General features: G+C 35.3%; 1 long non-coding RNA gene and 4 pseudogenes across 3 annotated transcripts; all 5 read right to left on the reverse strand.

The window, feature by feature from the left end:
* Positions 1–1,751: 1,751 nt before the first annotated feature.
* LOC113607674 (uncharacterized) lies at positions 1,752–19,412 on the reverse strand. Of its 3 annotated transcripts, none has more exons than XR_003428025.1 (9): positions 18,186–19,412; positions 16,669–16,780; positions 16,221–16,354; positions 14,912–15,026; positions 14,563–14,717; positions 11,889–12,018; positions 7,367–7,507; positions 6,492–6,606; positions 1,752–4,458 (listed from the first exon to the last, which is right to left on the reverse strand). It is a non-coding gene; the product is annotated as an uncharacterized LOC113607674 (long non-coding RNA). The 3 variants fall into 3 exon arrangements; XR_003428026.1 differs by having other exon boundaries at positions 14,603–14,760; XR_003428024.1 differs by having other exon boundaries at positions 14,563–14,760.
* On the reverse strand, positions 13,538–13,622 carry LOC113607696 (uncharacterized; annotated as a pseudogene).
* Positions 15,915–15,994, reverse strand: LOC113607695 (uncharacterized; annotated as a pseudogene).
* On the reverse strand, positions 17,664–17,745 carry LOC113607693 (uncharacterized; annotated as a pseudogene).
* LOC113607694 (uncharacterized) lies at positions 19,184–19,265 on the reverse strand (annotated as a pseudogene).
* Positions 19,413–19,454: the final 42 nt, after the last annotated feature.

Genomic DNA, 19,454 nt, shown 5'->3' on the forward strand with positions numbered 1-19,454 from the left:
AGTTACATGGGTATATACTTTTAAGAAAACTCATTGAATTACACTATTAAGATCTATGCATTTAACTATGAAAATTTTACCTGTGTAAAATTATATTTTTTAACACATCTTTATTGGAATATAATTGCTTTACAATGTTGTGTTAGTTTCTGCTGTATAACTAAGTGAATCAGCTATATGTATACATATATCCCCTCCCTCTTGCATCTTCCTCCCACCCTCCCTATCCCACCCCTTTAGGTGGTCACAAAGCACTGAGCTGATCTCCCTGTGCCATGCAGCTGCTTCCCACTAGACATCTATTTTACATTTGGTAGTGTATATATGTCCATGCCATTCTCATTTCATCCCAGCTTACCCTTCCTCCTCCCCGTGTCCTCAAGTCGGTTCTCTACATCTGCATCTTTATTCCTGTCCTGCCCCTGGGTTCATCAGAACCAGTAAAAGTATATTTTTTTAAAAAATAAGGAAGCTCATTACTGATATGAGCTGATCTGCTAGAAATATTAAAAATATTTACACATTACATAGATATATAACATAAAAGGAAGTACAGAACACTATAAAAGTATGTGTGTATATCTATGCATACACTCACACACATTTTGGGATGTGTGTGTGTATGTGTATATGTATGTCCAAAAGGAAACGCAAGAAACTGTAACATAGTTGTCTCCAGGAAAGGGAAATTGAGTGGTTATGAAAGACAGAATTGAAAAGATATATTACCTTTCACTGAAAATCACTTTTTCAATTTTGAATTTTGTAACATATATTATGATTTTAAAAATAAAATTTAAAAAATGCTTCTGGGGGAAAGCAGTGTTATGATTTCTCTAACTTATTTAAAAATACTTTAAAAATAACATGAAGTGAATATGGCAAAATGTGGTAGAACCTGGGTTACTGGTATTTGTAAAGTCACTGTTCTTTTCTCCTTATACTCTGTGTGAAGTTTTATAAAATTCAGAACAGAGAAAATCTTTCATTGCCAAGAACAAGTGAAAATCAGTGGATTACACATGTTTAAGAATTTATTAGGAAAAAACCACAGAGGAATACAGAAAAAATATATAAATAAATTAGAACATTAAAAAAAACAACACTGATAAATTATACCAAAGAGCTGATTGGGGAACAGGGGAATGGAGAACTAGTGATGATAAAAATCCATGAGTCAAACTCATTTCATTAAAAAAGACATAGCAGAAACAACCAAGACTGGAATGAAAACGGATATTAATTGAGACAAGAGAAATTAACAGAGTGATGAAAGAACACTTTGTATTACTTCATCCTACATACCGTGTTTGCAAATCTACTTGGACTGTGATTTTCTAGTAGAAAACAAGTTAAATATAAGATAATAAAACAAAAAATAAGCAATAACCGTAGAAAAAAGTGAGAACACTTTCTAGATAGTTAGCCTCAGTTCTACTCCAAACCACCAAAAACAAAGGAGAATTCAGGTGATTTAAATGATGTGTTCGCTTAACTGCTGATGTTAATGCCAAACCTTTTCAACCCATTCTAGAGCACAGAGTAAAAAGAAAATCCTTAAAATTATTTTAACACAACCAGAAAATCTAATATACAAACATGACAAAAACAGAACAAAAAAGAAAATTGCAGATCAGTTTCATCTAAGTAGTACACCTGCAAAAATTCCAAATCAAATTAAGATACTCATAATTCAGTAGTAAATTTAAAAAGCAAAACTTCTTTTTAACCAAAATGAGTTTGCTGAATAAACAATAAAAGGAATATAAGGAAATTTCAATATTAAAAATGAATTATTTCACAATGATAAAAGTTTAAAGAATAATACAATTGTTTATGCAAAAAGCATTTGATTATATCTACCACTTGGTTTTGATTAAAATTCTTTAGAAATATATCAAAGGTAAGAGACTTTTCCTAACACAATACACAAGAATCTCAAATTTAAAATTAGCATCTTACTTTGATGACTGAGACTACTTACATCAAAATAACTTACCTATTGGAACTAAGACCTGATACCACCCCTAGCAGGGTTCTATAAACAAGATAGAACTGTAAACCAACAAATAAATTCAGTCTGTTCATCTAAGCAAATAGTTCTTCCATCATTGATAACTTATTATTCATATAGGGAAGTAGCTCATTCATCAGACAAAAATTTGATTATCTAAACTCACATCAAGGTCCTCATCTTACTCTTTCATCGACTTCAAACTATCGCAGGACAAATTTTGCCCACTCTTAACCAGTTCCCTGCCTTGAAAATCCTGCCTTAAACCACATCAACCCATCCCTCAAAGCCCTAATTTCCTGCTTTTGAAACACTACTAAACCTTGTCAAAGTGGTGTTTTCCCTTGCTGCAGTAGGTTTCTGAGAGTCTTTTTGCTTAATAGACCAGCAAAAACATGCTGGTCAAACCCAAGAAGTATCCATTAAAACCTAATTAAATCAATGGTGGGTAATATTTCCACAATTGTTTAAGTGCTCTGAAAGTATCAGTCAGTGAATTTTATCAACATAACTAAAATCCAGATCATTTGGAAGAGGAGAATCACAACTATCAGTATTTTCAAAGGATTTAGTACATAATTTGAAAAAAAATTCTGAAAAGCCATGAGAAAGAGTAAGGAGATCACTTACCCCCAAAACAAAACAAAACTTCCAGATATAGAAAAATTAGCAAGTAAGAAAATAAACTGAAAGAAGATACCCCCACCACAAAGTGAAAATATTAACAGTAATTAAAATTATTGAATAAAAAGAAAGACATACCTTGATCTTGGATAGGAAGACTATTGTTAAAAACCAATTCTCCACTAAATTAATTTATTGAAGTTGATGAAATTGCAGTCTAAACTGTAATTTCTTCCAATGAGAAGACACATGAGACAGGAGGCAGAAGAAGAGACACACAGACCCACAGAACAAAAATGGAGCCAGTCACAGATGAGAATACAGCATATATGCAAGATGGCATTACAGATAAATGGGCAATTATTGGCAAATAATCGCAAGTAATGGCAAATAACTTGGCAACTTTAAGATTTGAAATAAAAAAACTTTCTCATGATTTAAGAATTTGAATTAAAAAACACAAAATAATTAGAAGTTAACATAGGTGGAGAGTTTTATGGGATCAGTGTAAATATCTTTCTAAAATGACATGAAACTCAGAAGCCATAGAAGCGAACATGGTTATACTTGGACACATAACAGTCATACACATTCTTATAACAAAAATGAAGTTTAAAAGTGTGTAAAAAATATCTGTAATGCTTGACAATTGAAAGCTTATTCCCCCAATAATAAATGAGCTCTCTGAAATTAGCAAGAGATTAAAACCTCCACCCACCCCCAAAATTGGATATAAAAAGAAAATTTAAAAATACAGATGGCTAATAAACATATGAAAAAATGATCACACTCAAAAATGAAAGAAATACAATTTAAGACAATAGTTTGGGCTATCACACTGGCAAAGATTTTAAATAGTCATAAAATTCATTATCTGTGAGGTTGTGGGAAAGCTGGCAATCTCATTCATTGCCATTTGAGGATAAAGTTGTTACCACATTTTAAAGGAAATCTTGTGATCATTTTCAAAATTTGAAATGTGCATATACTTAATCCCAGTATTTTCACTGCTGAGTAATTTATTATGATATAATAGACAAATGCAAATTATTGATATATAGGGAGGTTCATTGCACAGAAATTTGGTGCTAACATAAATATCTATGAATGAGAAATGCTTAAAACATTTAATTATATTTCATGTACAAAACAATCATGCAGTCATTCAACAAATGACACAGATATGTATTACTGAAACAGAAAAAGGTGTTGAAAAAACTGTTAAATGAAATGCAATTTGAAGAATAATGTGTACAATATAGCTCCACTTTCAGAACCCCCCAAAATATCTTGTGTGTGTGTGTTTGTGTGTGTGTGCATCTATCCACTTAAAGAATGCACACAACTTATTTAATAGAGGATAACTCTAGGAGATAGAATTGGGAGAGAGGAGGGCACTTAATTTATATATTAGATATTTAGATATGCTTTGAATTTTTGAAAAAATTTTAATAGAACTTAATTTTTAAATTTACCACATGGCAAATGAAAATTATAAATGTATATTTATGGGAGCACTGAGCAATTCCATCATTCTGAGTTTCTTGTGCAATAATATTTCCTCTACTGAGGCTCCTGGGATTGAGTCAAGTGGAAGCAAGGGAAACAGTCACCATGCCCAAATTAAAGTCTCATCGATGATATCCCAACATGAGCATTTCTCAGTTAAGCATTTCTTATCTGCAGGAGGAATCCACTGCAACACAGGAAATAGAAGAGTTTCCATGCACAAAGAAGACTGTATCATTGTTTTGAAGAAGCTGATGGTAGAAGTAATGGTACCCACAGTAACAAATCCACCTCGTCTCTGTGGTCATCACCTGCAAGGACACAGTGGGGAAAATTGGCAAAGGTGAGGCACACATTTTCTAAGGAGCCTGTCAGGGGGGCTATGAAATCCTTGTACACTCTTCCTCTACATGTTCTGGAAAAAATCTACCCAGAATACACAGAGAAAACCACATTTTCAGCAACTGGGTGGCTGCTATGGCCAGAAAAGTGACTTTAAGACTTCCTAAAGGATGCAAAACACTGGTGATACATTTTTCTCCTTTGCTTGGCCAAAAAATGATGGAGATCTCCAACTATCTCAGATATTTATCTGTCTCTTCCCCTCTGAATTTGGCTCTTTAAAGTTCTAGGTCACTCATTCATTGACTCAATTATTTCAGGCAAAACTACTTGTCTACCTTCCAGTCTAATAATTATTGAGAATCTATTATATCTCATGCATATAATAATTCTCTGATAACACAATGGATCCAGCCAAGGAGTTTAGTTTGTTGGATAAGAAAAGTTAAGGAAATCTTTCATATTAACAGTAAATGTACTAACTGAGATGTAGAAAACTATGAAGATATACAAGAAAAGTTGTATCTCTTTTTTTCCCCCACATCTTTATTGTAGTATAAATGTTTTACAATGTTGTGTTAGTTTCTGCTGTACAACAAAGTGAATCAGCTATATGTATACATATATCCCCCTATCCCCTCCCTCTTGAGCCTCCCTCCCACCCTCCCTATCCCATCTCTCTAGGTCATCACAAAGTACCAAGATGATCTCCCTGTGCTATGCAGTAGCTTCCCATTAGCCATCCATTTTACATTTGGTAGTGTATATACATCAATGCTACTCTCTCACTTCATCCCAGCTTCCCCTTCCCCCCCATTCCGCCCTCAAGTCTGTTCTCTACATCTGCATCTTTATTCCTGCCCTGCCACTAGGTCCATCAGTACTGCTTTTTAAAACTCAATATATATGCATTAGCATATGGTGTTTCTTTTTCTCTTTCTGACTTACTTTACTCTGTATGACAGATTCTAGGTCCATCCACCTCATTACAAATAACTCAGTTTCGTTTCCTTTTATGGCTGAGTAATATTCCATTGTATATATGTGCCACATTTTCTTTACCCATTCATCTGTCGCTGGACACTTAGGTTGCTTCCATGTCCTGGCTATTGTAAATAGTGCTGCAGTGAACATTGTGGTACATGTCTCTTTTTGAATTATGGTTTTCTCAGGGTATATACCCAGTAGTGGGATTGCTGGGTCATATGGTGGTTCTATTTTTAGTTTTTTAAGGAACCTTCATACTGTTCTCCATAGTGGCTGTATCAATTTACATTCCCACCAACAGTGAAGGAGGGTTCCCTTTTCTCCACACCCTCTCCAGCATTTATTGTTTGTAGATTTTTTTGATGATGGCCATTCTGACCGGTGTGAGGTGATACCTCAAAATGGATGAAAGACCTAAATGTAAGGCCAGACACTATAAAACGCTTAGAGGAAAACATAGCCAGAACACTCTATGACATAAATCACAGCAAGATCCTTTTTGAACCACCTCCTAGAGTAAGGGAAATAAAAACAAAAATAAAAAATGGGACCCAATGAAACTTAAAAGCTTTTGCATAGCAAAGGAAACCATAAACAAGACGAAAAGACAACCCTCAGAATGGGACAAAATATTTGCAAATGAAGCAACTGACAAAGGATTAATCTCCAAAATATACAAGCAGCTCATGCAGCTCAATATCAGAAAAACAAACAACCCAGTCCAAAAATGGGCAGAAAATCCAAATAGACATTTCTCCAAAGAAGACATAGAGATAGCCAACAAATGCATGAAAAGATGCTCAACATCACTAATCATTAGAGAAATGCAAATCAAAACCACAGTGAGGTATCACCTCACACAGGTCAGAAGTTACATCTCTTAACTCATTATACAATCTGGCCTTTCAATTAGAATGTAACCACAAGTCATCAATCTTCAGAAAATTAATGTCTAACTTTCTACCCAGATGTGGTTGCTACTAGAAAGCGAGGATTATTCTGACAAAAACCTTACCTTCAGAGGGTAGCCCTTGGACAACAGGTAGGTGAATAGGCTCTGTCTGAAGAATCTTGCTTCAGGGATTTACTGGTATCATTCATTCCCAAAAGAGTTCCCAAGAAGTCATCTTCTGGGGGGGGGGGGGGAGAAAAGAAAAGAAACACCACTTCCAGTGAAAAAGGCAATTCAGCTGGAAGCTGGGAAGTCACCGTTCGGTACTCTCCCAGATTGATTTAATTTGGAAGCTGCTTTCTACTCCGTTACGCAGCTCTGAAATTATACCTAGCTAGCTGCTCATAATTCTATACATCTCAATATCAACACCTTGTATCAGAACCTTTCTCTCTTGTACATTTCCAAAGCTGACTGGATTGCCTGGATCCTGCTGAAAATTGTTTCTTTTTTATCATTTATTTTTTTCTGCTTAGTTGGCCAGGTTATTTATAAAATCACTCTATATCATCTATTCATATATCTATTCTCAATAAAATTTTATTGAAATCCTACTCTATGTCTGACAGCCCATTAGGCACTTGTGTCACAAAAATGAATCTAAAAACATCAGGCCATAAGAAATTAAAACCCCATTTGATGAATCAGTCATACAAATAAAGAGCTGAGAAGTAACTTAGTAAATGGTCCTATAGAGGTAAATTTAGTTTTAGGATAGAATAGTTGAGGAAAGACCCCCATTTAGGAAGACCTGTTATGACCCAAAGCTGTAACTTCCAATTACTATTCTCACGCTCATCTGGATCTTGGATTGGTTTTTAATGCTATTTAGCTACAACCAAATGTCATCAAACTTAAGAAGAGCAAGATCTATCAATGCCTATCCACCTGAGGCCTTTTTCTAATAAACATGCAGTTCCCTGCCTGTATAGTCATACCTGCGAGGGTGTCCAAAGGACCACAGGTGGGAAGGGAGAGCACTGGCTGAGAAGTAAGTTGTCACCTCCTTCTCTAGAACTGACATTCAAAGGTTAAGGCAAAAGCATAGACAGTTTCCCTTTCCTTCTAGGCTCTATCACCTGACAGGAAAAAAAAAAAAAGAGGAAAAATAACAGTTTAAGAAAGAGTATATGCAGATATAAATGCACCTATGTGTACATATAAACTGTACACAAACACACATGCATGTAATCTAATTTAACAATAAAACATTCATAAAATGTGGGTATCCTGTGCTACACACAGACTGGGCAGGGTGGATGTCGCTAAGTCCTTTGTGTGTTACGTGCACAACTTTCAGACATGCACTGCTCTCTTTTCCCCCTGAGGTCCAATAGACACAGAGAGTATCTGACCAATAATTATGTTAGCAAGGGAAAATATTCCCATTCCATTAAGACTAAATGTTAGAAAACAATTTTTTTTACTATTATGTACAGATCAATGAAAACATGGTTTCTCTATTACAACCTGCTGAAGTCCAACAGACGCTCCCAACAATTCCAATGGCAAAAGAAAATTGTTTCTAGTTTATCAATTATCATAAAACCATCTTTAGAAAAAATATGCCTGTCAATAATATCCAAATACCTAGAAACATTGGATTAAGCTAAATTACTCTTTTTAAAAAAATAGTCTAAAATTTGCCCCAGAACAATAATCTAGTGAAAAGGTACAGTTCTGTGCAATAATCAGAAGTGTACTAACTATTCTTCATCTAAAACATATACATAAATACAATATTTTAATATATGATTTTTAAGCAATCTCAATATAACTATAGATGTGACAAAATGAAGAACACATTTGATTACTATGTTCAGATTATCTTCAAAAATGCAGAGAACAATGGCTTACATGTGATTTACTGATCTCAACTTTGCTGATCACCCGATGAACAAATGAAAAACTGTATCTATCTTAAAGTGATGTCTGAATACTCTTTCTGAAGTCATCTGCGGAACACTATATCACACATTTTATCAAATGTATTTACAGGTTTTCTTCTATTATCATGTTAACCATTAAAATATATTGAAATACTAGATTTATGTAAAGGAGTAAAATTTTAACTTCTATATTAAAGTTAAGCAAAAAACATACACTTGTTAAAACATGCATTGGTCTTCTGAATATAAACATATTGATATAAGGCCACTGTCTTATTTCATTTTCTTGCTTCCTGACAAGTCAATAAACAAATTTAGAAATATTTATCATAATGTGATAGCTTATAATTCTACTTTCCAACATAGTTTTCCAAAATAATCTTACCTAAAATTTCAACAACTTTTTAAAGATGTTATTTTTATAATAACTATATCTCTTACCATATAGTGACATACATGTAATAACTCTAGATAACTTGTGTCCAATAGAACTTTGGTTTCTGCTAAACAAAGGTCTGGAAATCTTAGGGGTGAGAAAAAGCATATCATTGTGCATATGTTATTGCACAATGGCTATTGCAATAGCCATTGGTCTCAGACACAGCAAATTTAGTCCTAAATATTCCTGCTGGAAAATATATAGATGTGGACTTTGAGTTTTCTGAAAGTTCCAATAGAAGATAAGCAGCCATTGCCTTCAAAGAAACCTACACAGACACACTTCTTCAGAAAATATTTAAGACCTAAGTTAAGATAATGTATTGAGGAAGAGAAGGATATTAAGTGCCTCTAATGGAAAAAGAAACACAACCTTCTAAAATCACTGTCTCTGTAAAACCTGCTACTACTAAGGAAATCTTGGCAAATGGTAGCAAGTGCTCTGGCTTACATCACACCTGTTTTTTATATAGTTGGATGGCAGAAACATGTTCAACAGTGTTTCACAACCTTTTTTTCCCATCACCTGCCTGGATATCCTTCTTAGACATTTTCTCCTAGTTTTCAACACTGCCCCCAAATTTTAGTACCACAGATATGCTGTATATCTGCTTATGTACTATGGTTGTTTGGAGGACAATGAACCACTGTAATATTTAAGATTTCTTTTGATTTCCAAGAACCAATTTTTCACCTCAGGAGGATGACATCGACTATGTTGAGAATACACTGTGAATACTTGTTAATTTGAGAAAAAAAACTAAACAGGTAAGGAGCGCATAGAGTGTTCCATTCTGTCATGAACTGTGTTTGAGGCAGTTTCCCATTCTCTTCAAATGGTCACTCAACAGGACACACTGCTGAGGTTTCAGGGACCTTCTCTCAATCATATACCTCATTTTGGCCCAACATCATCTTCATTCCTAAAAAGGAAGGAACTATTCAAGCACTCTAAATGTCCAATGCCTTTATGCTTTGAGCTAAGCACAGAAGTGTCAAAAATCCTAGAATCTACAGGAATGGAAACCATGGAGAACTCACCATATTATTAATGTATGTATCTGATGTTATAACAAGGGTCCTCCCAAAAGAGATTAAACTATTGACAAGCAAAACAAAACGAACAAATAAACAAAAACAAATTAAAAAAACCACTGACTAGCAACAGGTAAATTTGAATGATAGTATATTGTCAATGAATCTTCTGGAAACTTCACAGAGATCAGCACTGATACTGATAGTAATGCAAACCTAATATCAATGGCATGTTACTGAGTTTAAAGTGCAACTAGAACATTGCTTTCCTCCACAGCCACCTCCTCTCAAGAAAACACAATGAGACAAATAGTAGCATTCCTCCAACCAATCTAGCTTTCAGTTAAATGGGTTTTCCCTATAGCTATTCTGGGTTTTACTTTTATGTCATTGATCTTTGCTCAGAAATTTATTATTTACTCCCTTTTACTTGATTTGGGTTTAATTCTCTAGTTTAGTCTTTTTCTTGCTTCTTAGGGTTAAAGCTTAGATTATTTGTTTGATATTTTTCCTCTTTTCTGATATAATCATTTAAAACTATAAATTTCCCCCAGGCATGTCTTTAGTTGTATCTGACTCAGTTCTAAATGTTTTCTTTTATAATTTTGTCTTTGACCATGGGTTCTTGTAAAAGATGTTAATTTCCAAATATTTAGTAATAAGCCAGATTGACTTGTTTGATTTCTAATTTAATTTCTTCTGTGGTCACAGAACATACTCTACACAATTTCAATCTTTTAAAATTCACTGAGTTCAGTTTTATAACTTAGCATATGACCTATGTCAGAAAATGTTCCAGATGTGTTTGAAAATAATTTGTGCTCTGCTATTGTTAGGTAGAGTGTTCTATATATGTCAGGTCAAGTTGGTTGATAAGATTGCTCAAGTATGCTATAACCACACTGATTCTCTATATTGGTCTATCAATTATTAAGAAGAGGGTACTGAAGAGCCCAGATGTTACTGCTTAATTGCCTATTTATCCTTTTGATTATGTTGGGTTTTGCTTTATGTAATCTGAGACACTATTACTTGATGATTATGTAATTAAACCTTCTATCATATAATATCTTTCTTAATTTCTAGTAATAGTTTACCATAAAGGCTATTTTCTCTGATGTCAGTATAGCCACTCTTGCTCTCTTCTGGGTATTCTCTGCATGATATAATTACTAATCCTTTACCTTCATACAGTTTGTGTTTTTTGTTCTGAAGTATCTCTTTTATAAACAATGTATACCTGTTTAATTTTATTTCTTTCTTTTTTTTTTTTTTTTTTTGCGGTACGTGGGCCTCTCACTGTTGTGGCCTCCCCGTTGCGGAGCACAGCCTCCGGATGTGCAGGCTCAGCGGCCATGGCTCATGGGCCCTGCCGCTCCGCAGCATGTGGGATCTTCCTGGACCAGGGCACGAACCCGTGTCCCCTGCATTGGCAGGCGGACTCTCAACCACTGCACCACCAGGGAAGCCCTGTTTAATTTTTTTAAATTAAATCTCCCAGTTTCTGTCTTTTAAATTTAATATAATGGTCATGTGGTTGGATTTATGCCTGCCATTTTCCTATCTGTTTTCTAGATGTCATATCATTTTGGTTTCTCTGTTCATTCTTAGCTGCCTTGTTTGTATTAAATAGATACTTCTTATTGTACTATTTTAATTCTTTGGTAGTTCTTTTAATGTTTTTGAGTTATTTGCTTAGTACTGACCCTAGGGTTTACAAATGCACCTTAAATTATCACAATCTACTTCAGAGTAACACTAATTTTGTTATATGTCCTTTTATATATCTTGAACTCAGTTTCAGAGAAGTGATTCTGTCACTTATTTTGTCCAGATTTTCCAACATATCAATTATTGAAGCCATCATTGGCCCCAGCATGTTTATAAAGCAATTGTGAGCCTGAGATAGGTGACAGACATGGAACAATAAGGATCCCATCACCACTGGATACACAGTCCATGCTGCTAAGTCATGGAGACCAGCAAACCCAGTCAGCGATCCAGTTCCATGTCTGACTAATGCAGATAGACTCTCAGTGTCATTGGAACATTGCAAGTCCCTAAAAGAATATCAGTATCCTCAGGACAAAATGCTTACCTTTGTGAGAATTCACACAGGCCTTTGATGATGGGAAGCAGAATTATTCCCAACACTTTCCTTCATGTCTCATCTCACGGGGAAGGGATAAACTCATCCTTATGAAACCCAGTTTTTGGAACATCTCAACCTGTGGGAAAGATAAATGTGCATCTAGATGAGAAGTAGGATGAGTCCATTTGTCAACTATATACAAGACAGGAGCGTTCACTATGTATATGCATAGTGTAATACATATTATCATTCTACTGAGATGTTTCTGAAATTATTCAAAAGACAGATAGTGCAAAAATTGGGGGTGGAAAAGTGCCTCATATGACTCACCAGATTATTAATGCCTCACACTCTTTGGATTAACAGACACCTCACAAAAGCAATAAAATTCTAAATTGCTTAGTAAAATATTCTAGGAACACACATTTATTAAAATTGGATATTACATATGGAAGGCATTGTTTTGATTTTTCCCAGAGAATGGAGCTAGTGCAAGTGACAAAAACAGCACTTCTTTGGTGTGGCAGTGAGAATTACAAGCAGCAAAATATCCCTTCTCTCTAACATCACTTCCAATCTGCAGAGCACAAGGAAAATTAGGGAGCTGAGAAAGAAAACTTTCCTAATGTAATATTTAGTAACAAGTTGTTATAAGGAATACATCAAAGATATTCAGTGGCAATCAATATGACAAGAATGCAGCTGCATGGCACAGGGATATTGGCTCGGTGCTTTGTGACCGCCGGGAGGGTGGGAGGGAGGGAGACGTAAGAGGGAAGACATATGGGAACATATGTTTATGTATGACTGATTCACTTTGTTATAAAGCAGAAACTAACACACCATTGTAAAGCAATTATACCCCAATAAAGATGTTAAAAAAATATGACAAGAACTATAAATGCTCATTCCTTGGAACATATTAATTTAGAAATATTTGTTCTAAGACATTTGTCTCAAAGTTTCCTCAGTGTACCCACCAGAACTTCATTCATTATAACTGGGATCTTTCTTTAAACACATTAGAAATCCATTGGGGGTATATAAAAGTGTATAAGGAAATCCATGTAAAACAAACAAACAAACACAAGAACTGGAAATTTAATCATTTAACATCTGAAAATGTTTAATGCAGTATATAGTTGAAGCCAGTACTTGTGTGTTGCTCTTTTGGTTGATGAGAAAAACAAAAAACAAAGAAACAATAATTCAATCCTAGTGACTGGTTGGCAAGCAAATTAAAATATATTGTGAAGGTCTCACATATAGTACCTACTTTTTAATTATCATATATTTGTTTCACTTACTAGGGAAAAGTAAAAATCCATAATCTGTATTTTGACCACCTATAAATAGCACTCAAGAGAGGACTCCAGTAGCTCAGACAACTGTGTGAATGGCTCAAGTGTAGGTACAACCATTTCTAGAATCTTCAGTGCTCATGTGCTAGTTCCCCAGGGTCTGTTTACTACAAGTGTATTTATGCTGCCAGCTAAAGACTCAAAGGGTTGCAATTTCACCTGACAATTAGATATGAATAGACACTGTACAGTTCAGTTCCTCTAATGCATGCAAGCAGCTTAGCCTGATACCACATGAATGAAATCACTGATCTCCACCCTGCAAATATTTTGCTTAGGGTGGGTATCTATGCTAGACCTCAGTTTCACAGAAGTGATTGTGTAACTCATTTTGTTCAGATTTTTAAATGAGATCAATTATTATAGCAATCATTGATACACATGAGTTTCTAAAATAGGGCACTGCTCACCTCAGAAAGTGAAAGAGACTCTGAAGTTCATCACTTATCTACTCTACTCAGTTATGGAGACCAGACCCCACATCAGTGATCCAGGCTTCACAGCTGACTATCATAGACAGTGCCTATGGTAATTGGAATATTATATAATCCTTAGAAGGAAGGTCAATATTTTAGGGACAAATGCTTACTGACTTGAGAATTCCCACTGGCCTCTTAGGATGGGCCTTTCCTTCATGTTGCATCTCAAGGGGAAGGAATAAACATTTTCATAGGAAACCTGAGCTCTATCCTTGTTACCCTGTGGGAGTAGAATAAAAATGTGGAAAGATTAGAAGTAAACCTGTCCATTGGCCGGTCAGGCATAAGACAGTAGGGTTCAATAATGTACCCTCCTATTAAATAAGCTAATGCATTGCTCTGCTAGGGTGTTTCCAGTGTTATTCCAACAACATTAATTGTATTAGGCTCTCTGGCCTCCATAAGAGCAAATATTGTCCAACATTTTCTGCCAGACAAATTAAATGTGAAATCAGACTGTCGGAATGTGCTTAAAGTTCCAGGAAAATGTTGGCCTGGTGAACAATTCAACCACAACAATGCATATAATACATATATATTCTGTAAATTAAACCTCAGAATTATTTTATCCTCAAAGATGACCCAATGGATTGGGGAGGAGAAAACTGCCATGATAGGGAAATAAAGAACAGTTGTCTAAAAATCACTTATAGCACTAAACTTGCTTGAGCTCAGGAACCTGGCAATTTGCAGAGGATGCACAGTTACTCTACGCCTGATTCTACATGGTATGGTCACAGCAATGCAGGCAGGACTCACACAGGCACAATAAATACCGACATGTGACTAGAGAGGTTGGGAGGGTGCAGAGAGGAAAAGTCAAACACTGAGCCCTCTCACCATGAAATACTTCCCATCCTATTGTCAGGGTGGTGCTCACCAGGCCACACTGCTGAGGATTCAGTACATTTGGCCAAGCACACCCCTCAGTAGAAACAGTTTCTCTCTGCCACACTGGTGAGGAATGGCTTTACTTTCATCTCCATGCTTAATTCCTGTATGAGGCATTAGTAGGAAGACTGAGAAAATGCAAAAATTCTGGAAAAGAACAGAAAGAAGCCTCAAAGAATCACCAGATTATTAAGTCCTCACACTGTTTGAATTGACAGACTCTACAAAACACCAATTAAATTCTTAATTACTTAAAAAATAATAACTCAGGAAAAATTTATAAAAGATTAGATGTTACCTTGAGAGTGCATCATTGGATTTCTTCTTAGATAAGGAGCTGGCAGAAGTGACAAAACCAGCTCTTCTTTGGTGGGGTGGTAAGAATTCCATGCAATTCCAGTATTACTTCCAACCTACAAACCACAGAGGAAATTAGAGGAGTTGAGAAAGAAAACCTTCCAAGTTGAATATTAATTGATAAGAGGTTATAAGGAATTAATTACATATATTTGCTGACCACCTGTATGATAAGAATAAAAATAGCATTGTTCCATGGAACAGGAACGTATAGAAAGTCATTTGTTCTAAGACCTGGTCAAAATTTCTCCAAAGGACCCTTAGAATCACTCATTAAAACTGGGATCTCCCTTAAAACACATGTGAAACAGACTGAAGGAATATGAATATTAACCAATAAAATGCCAAGACCTGGAAACGCAATAATTTTACAATTAAAAATATTTAGTGCAGCATATACTTGACTCCATCACTCAAACGTCTAGAAAAGTTCTCTTTGGGTGAGAAGAAAAATAACTGTATGAATTTTTGTGACTGAGTTAACAATCAAATCAAAACATGCCCTAAGATATTCCTGTAAATACAAACTACTTTTAAATTTCCATATATTTGCTTTATCTAAAAAAATTGACAAGTAAAGACATAATATCTTTTGAACTGACTACGTAATTGACCTCAATAGACTACTGCTCACTCACAAGATTGTAGCATCTAAGGAAATCTTGTGAATGGCTCAAGGGTAGACAAAATCATATATCCTTGGTCTCACTACTAATGTGCTGATTCTCCAGAGTCTGATTACTATTAGTGAATGGATGTTGTCAGCCAAGCACTCTAAGAGTTTCCACGTCGTCCCTAAACCAGACATTTATAGATCTCTGTACAGCTCATTTCCCTTAATGTATGCAATCATGTGAGCTTTCAAACACTTCAGTCCTGGCTGGTACCTCTACTAGACCAATTGAGCTCCCTCCACATTTTTTGCCTAGCATGGTCCCTGGGAGGGACCTCAGCTGACAAATGATTTTGTCACTCAGTTTGTTCATATTCCAATGAGAAACATATGTGAAGTTATCATTAATCCAGGCACATTAGTAAAAGGGACTTTGATCCTGAGATATGTGGCAGTCACTGAGCACTCAGGGATCTGACACCCTCAGACACATTGACCCACAGTATTCAATAATGCAGACCAGTCATCACAGTCGATAACAGCCCCATGACTGACTAGCACAGCCAGAGTCTCATTGTCGTATGAGTGTTACAATGTCCTAAGAGGAATGTCAGTATTTTCAGGATGAAATGCTTACTGATGTTACAATTCCCACTGGCATTTGAGGATGAGATGGTAAAATGATTTTCAATACTTTCCTTCATGTCACCTCTCAAGAAGAGGGATAAACTCTTTCATATTAAACTCAACCAGTGGTCCATATCTGTGGAACTAGAGTAAAAATATGGAAAAATGAGATGTATATATGTCTATTTGTCAAACATGCAAAAGACAAGCAGATTTATTATGTACCTTCATATTAAATATACACATATTACTTTACTAGAATGTTTCTGATGTTATTCAAAGGGAGAAAGCACAAAAACCTTGGAAATAAAGGAGACAAAATATTGGACCTCACCAGATAATTAATAACACATTATTTGGATTAACAGATACTTCACAAAACCAATTATCTACCTGATTACAAAAAATATAATAAAAATAAGCCATAAAAAGAAAATTTGTTTAAAATTTGTTATTACCTTTGGAGTTCATTATTTTGTTCCATCCCAGGAGAGGGAACAGGTGAAAGCAACAAAATCAGCACTTTTTTATGGTGGTGAGTATTCCATGCAATTCCAAAGTCACTTCCATCTTTCAAAGCACAGAGGAAATAAAGGAAGTTGTGAAATAAAACCTTCCCAATTGAATGTCAATTGATAAAAAGTAATAAGGAATTAACCACAGATATTCACTTGACCATCTATATAATGAGAAAAAATTATGTTTGTTCCTTGGAAAAGGGTAGAATAGAAAATCAATTTTTCTAAGACATTCATCTCAAAGTTGACCCAAAATTCCCCCTATTACTTACTAAAATTACAACATCTCTTTAAACATATAAACCCATTGAAGGAATATGAATATTCGCTGATGATATCCACATAAAATTCCAAGAATTAGAAATTTAATCATTTCATGTTAAAAATGTTTAATGAAATATCTAAATTTAATCCATCATCAAATATCTAGGGAATTTCTCCCTGAGTGACAAGAAAAAGAAAAAAACATATTCTACTCTTTGAATTGATAGGTTAGCAAGCAAATTAAAACATGATATAAGATAATCTCACTAATGCAATCAACTCTTCTATTTTCCCATATTTCTTTCACTTAAGAGATAAATGACAAGCAAAAACTAATAATTTCTTTCTAATTGGCTATCTAATAGACCAAAACACGCTGATCTTCACAAAAGACTGCAACATTTAAGGAAACTGTGAGAATGTCCTAGTGTAAGCACAACCATTTCATGTGCTGATTCTCCACTGTTTGTTTACTATGGGTGTAAAGATACTGCCTGTCAAGCACTCAGAGTTGTCATTCCACAATGGTTATTTATAATTTCTGTACAATTCATTTCCTCTAGCATACGCCAGCATCTTAGTTTTCTAATATCATAGTCCTTTTATGGGGGATACTACTAGCTGACCAAACTGAATCCTCTACATTTTTGCCTAAAGTGGTCTCTTATGCTGGATCTCAGTTCACATAAGTGATTTTGTCACTCATTTTGTTCAGATTCCAACGAGATCCATTTTTGAAGTCATCATCAATCCAGGCACATTTGTGAAAGAGACCTTGATCCTGAGATATGTGGCAGACACTGAGCTCTCAGGACTCCATCTCCCTGTGACACAGTGGCCCACACTTTTATACAAAACTGAGTTCTTGGTCCATGTCGATATGCTGGCATAGAGTAAAATTATGGAAAGATGAGAAGTATATGTGTCCACCTGTTAACCACGCAGAACACAAGATGTTTACTATGCACAAGTATACAAAAATACTATTTCTCTAGTAGGATCTTCTGATGTTATGCAAAATGGAGGAAGCATTAAAATCCTGGGAAAAAAGTACACAGAAACCTCAGATGACCCAGACTATTAAAAGCCTCACATGTTCAGATTAACAGACTCCAAAAGACCATCTGTAATCTTGCTCGCTAAAAACACATACTAACCCAGGAAAATACATTTATTAAAAGTTGCAATGTTACCTCTGGAGTGCATTGTTGTGATTATTTATGCAGAAGGGAGCTGGTATGAATGAGAAAATCAGCAGTTCCTTGAAGAAGTGGGAGGAATTCCATCCAACTTCAATATCACCTCTAATCTACTGAATATATTGGGAAATTAGGGAATTTGACAAACCAAACCATCATAATTGAAAGTTTACTAACTAATAACAGATTATAAGGAATAAACCATAGATATTCCCTTGACTATCTGTATAAGAAGAAAAATAATGCTCACTACTTGGATCAGGGTAACACTGAAAGTTGTAAGGCCTTGGTCTCAAAGTTTCCCCAAAGCCTTCACTCAGCAGCAGGCATTAATACTAGGATCTCCCCTTCAACACTATGAAACCCACTAACACAATATGAATACTGGGCAATGAAATCTACCTAAAATATAAGTAATTGGAAATGTAATAATTTTTAATTAAATATGTTTAATACAGCATCTATTTGGATCCATAACATAAATGTCTAGAAAATTCCTCTTTGGGTGACAGGGAAAAAAACTCTTCTAATACTTGTGACTTGGTCAGCAAGGAAATTAAAATGTTCTGGAAGACATTTTGACAAATAGAAACTGCTCTTAAATTTCTATGTTTTTCTTTTACTTTAAGAGATAAATAAACACTCATATATTCTGCCTTGAATACCTAATTGACTTCACTCTGAAGACTAAGGCACCTAAGAAGAATGTGTGAATAGCTCATGGGTAGACATAACCATTTACCACCAGCCTCTCTACTCCTATGCTGGTTCTCCAGGATCTGGTTACTATGAATGCATGGAAACTGCCAGCCAAGCATTCAAAGAGTTGCCATGTCATCCCTAAGTCAGATATTTATAGACCTCCGTGAAATTCAATTCCTTTAATGTATGCAATCAGGATAGCATTCAATTACTATGGACCCTATAGGTACCACTAGCTGACCAAACTGAGCTCTACCCCAACATTTTTGCCTAGCATGGTCTCTTCTGCTGGACCTCAGTTCACATCAGTGATTTTGTCACTAATTTTGTTCAGATTCCAACAATATCCATTTTTGAAGTCATCATCGATCCAGGCACATTTGTGAAAGAGACCTTGATCCTTAGATATGTGGCAGACACTGAGCTCTCAGGACTCCGTCTCCCTGGGATGGAGTATTTTCAGGAAAAAGTACATTAGAATTCCCACTGGCCCTTGAGGATGGAAGGCAGAATTATTCCTAATATTTTCCTTCATGGCACATATCAAGGAGTAGGAAGAAA

The sequence above is a fragment of the Aethalodelphis obliquidens genome, unplaced genomic scaffold (assembly GCF_003676395.1).
Source record: "Aethalodelphis obliquidens isolate GAN/ISIS:26980383/991018 unplaced genomic scaffold, ASM367639v1 scaffold49, whole genome shotgun sequence".
In the NCBI taxonomy this organism is placed as follows: Eukaryota; Metazoa; Chordata; class Mammalia; order Artiodactyla; family Delphinidae; genus Aethalodelphis; species Aethalodelphis obliquidens.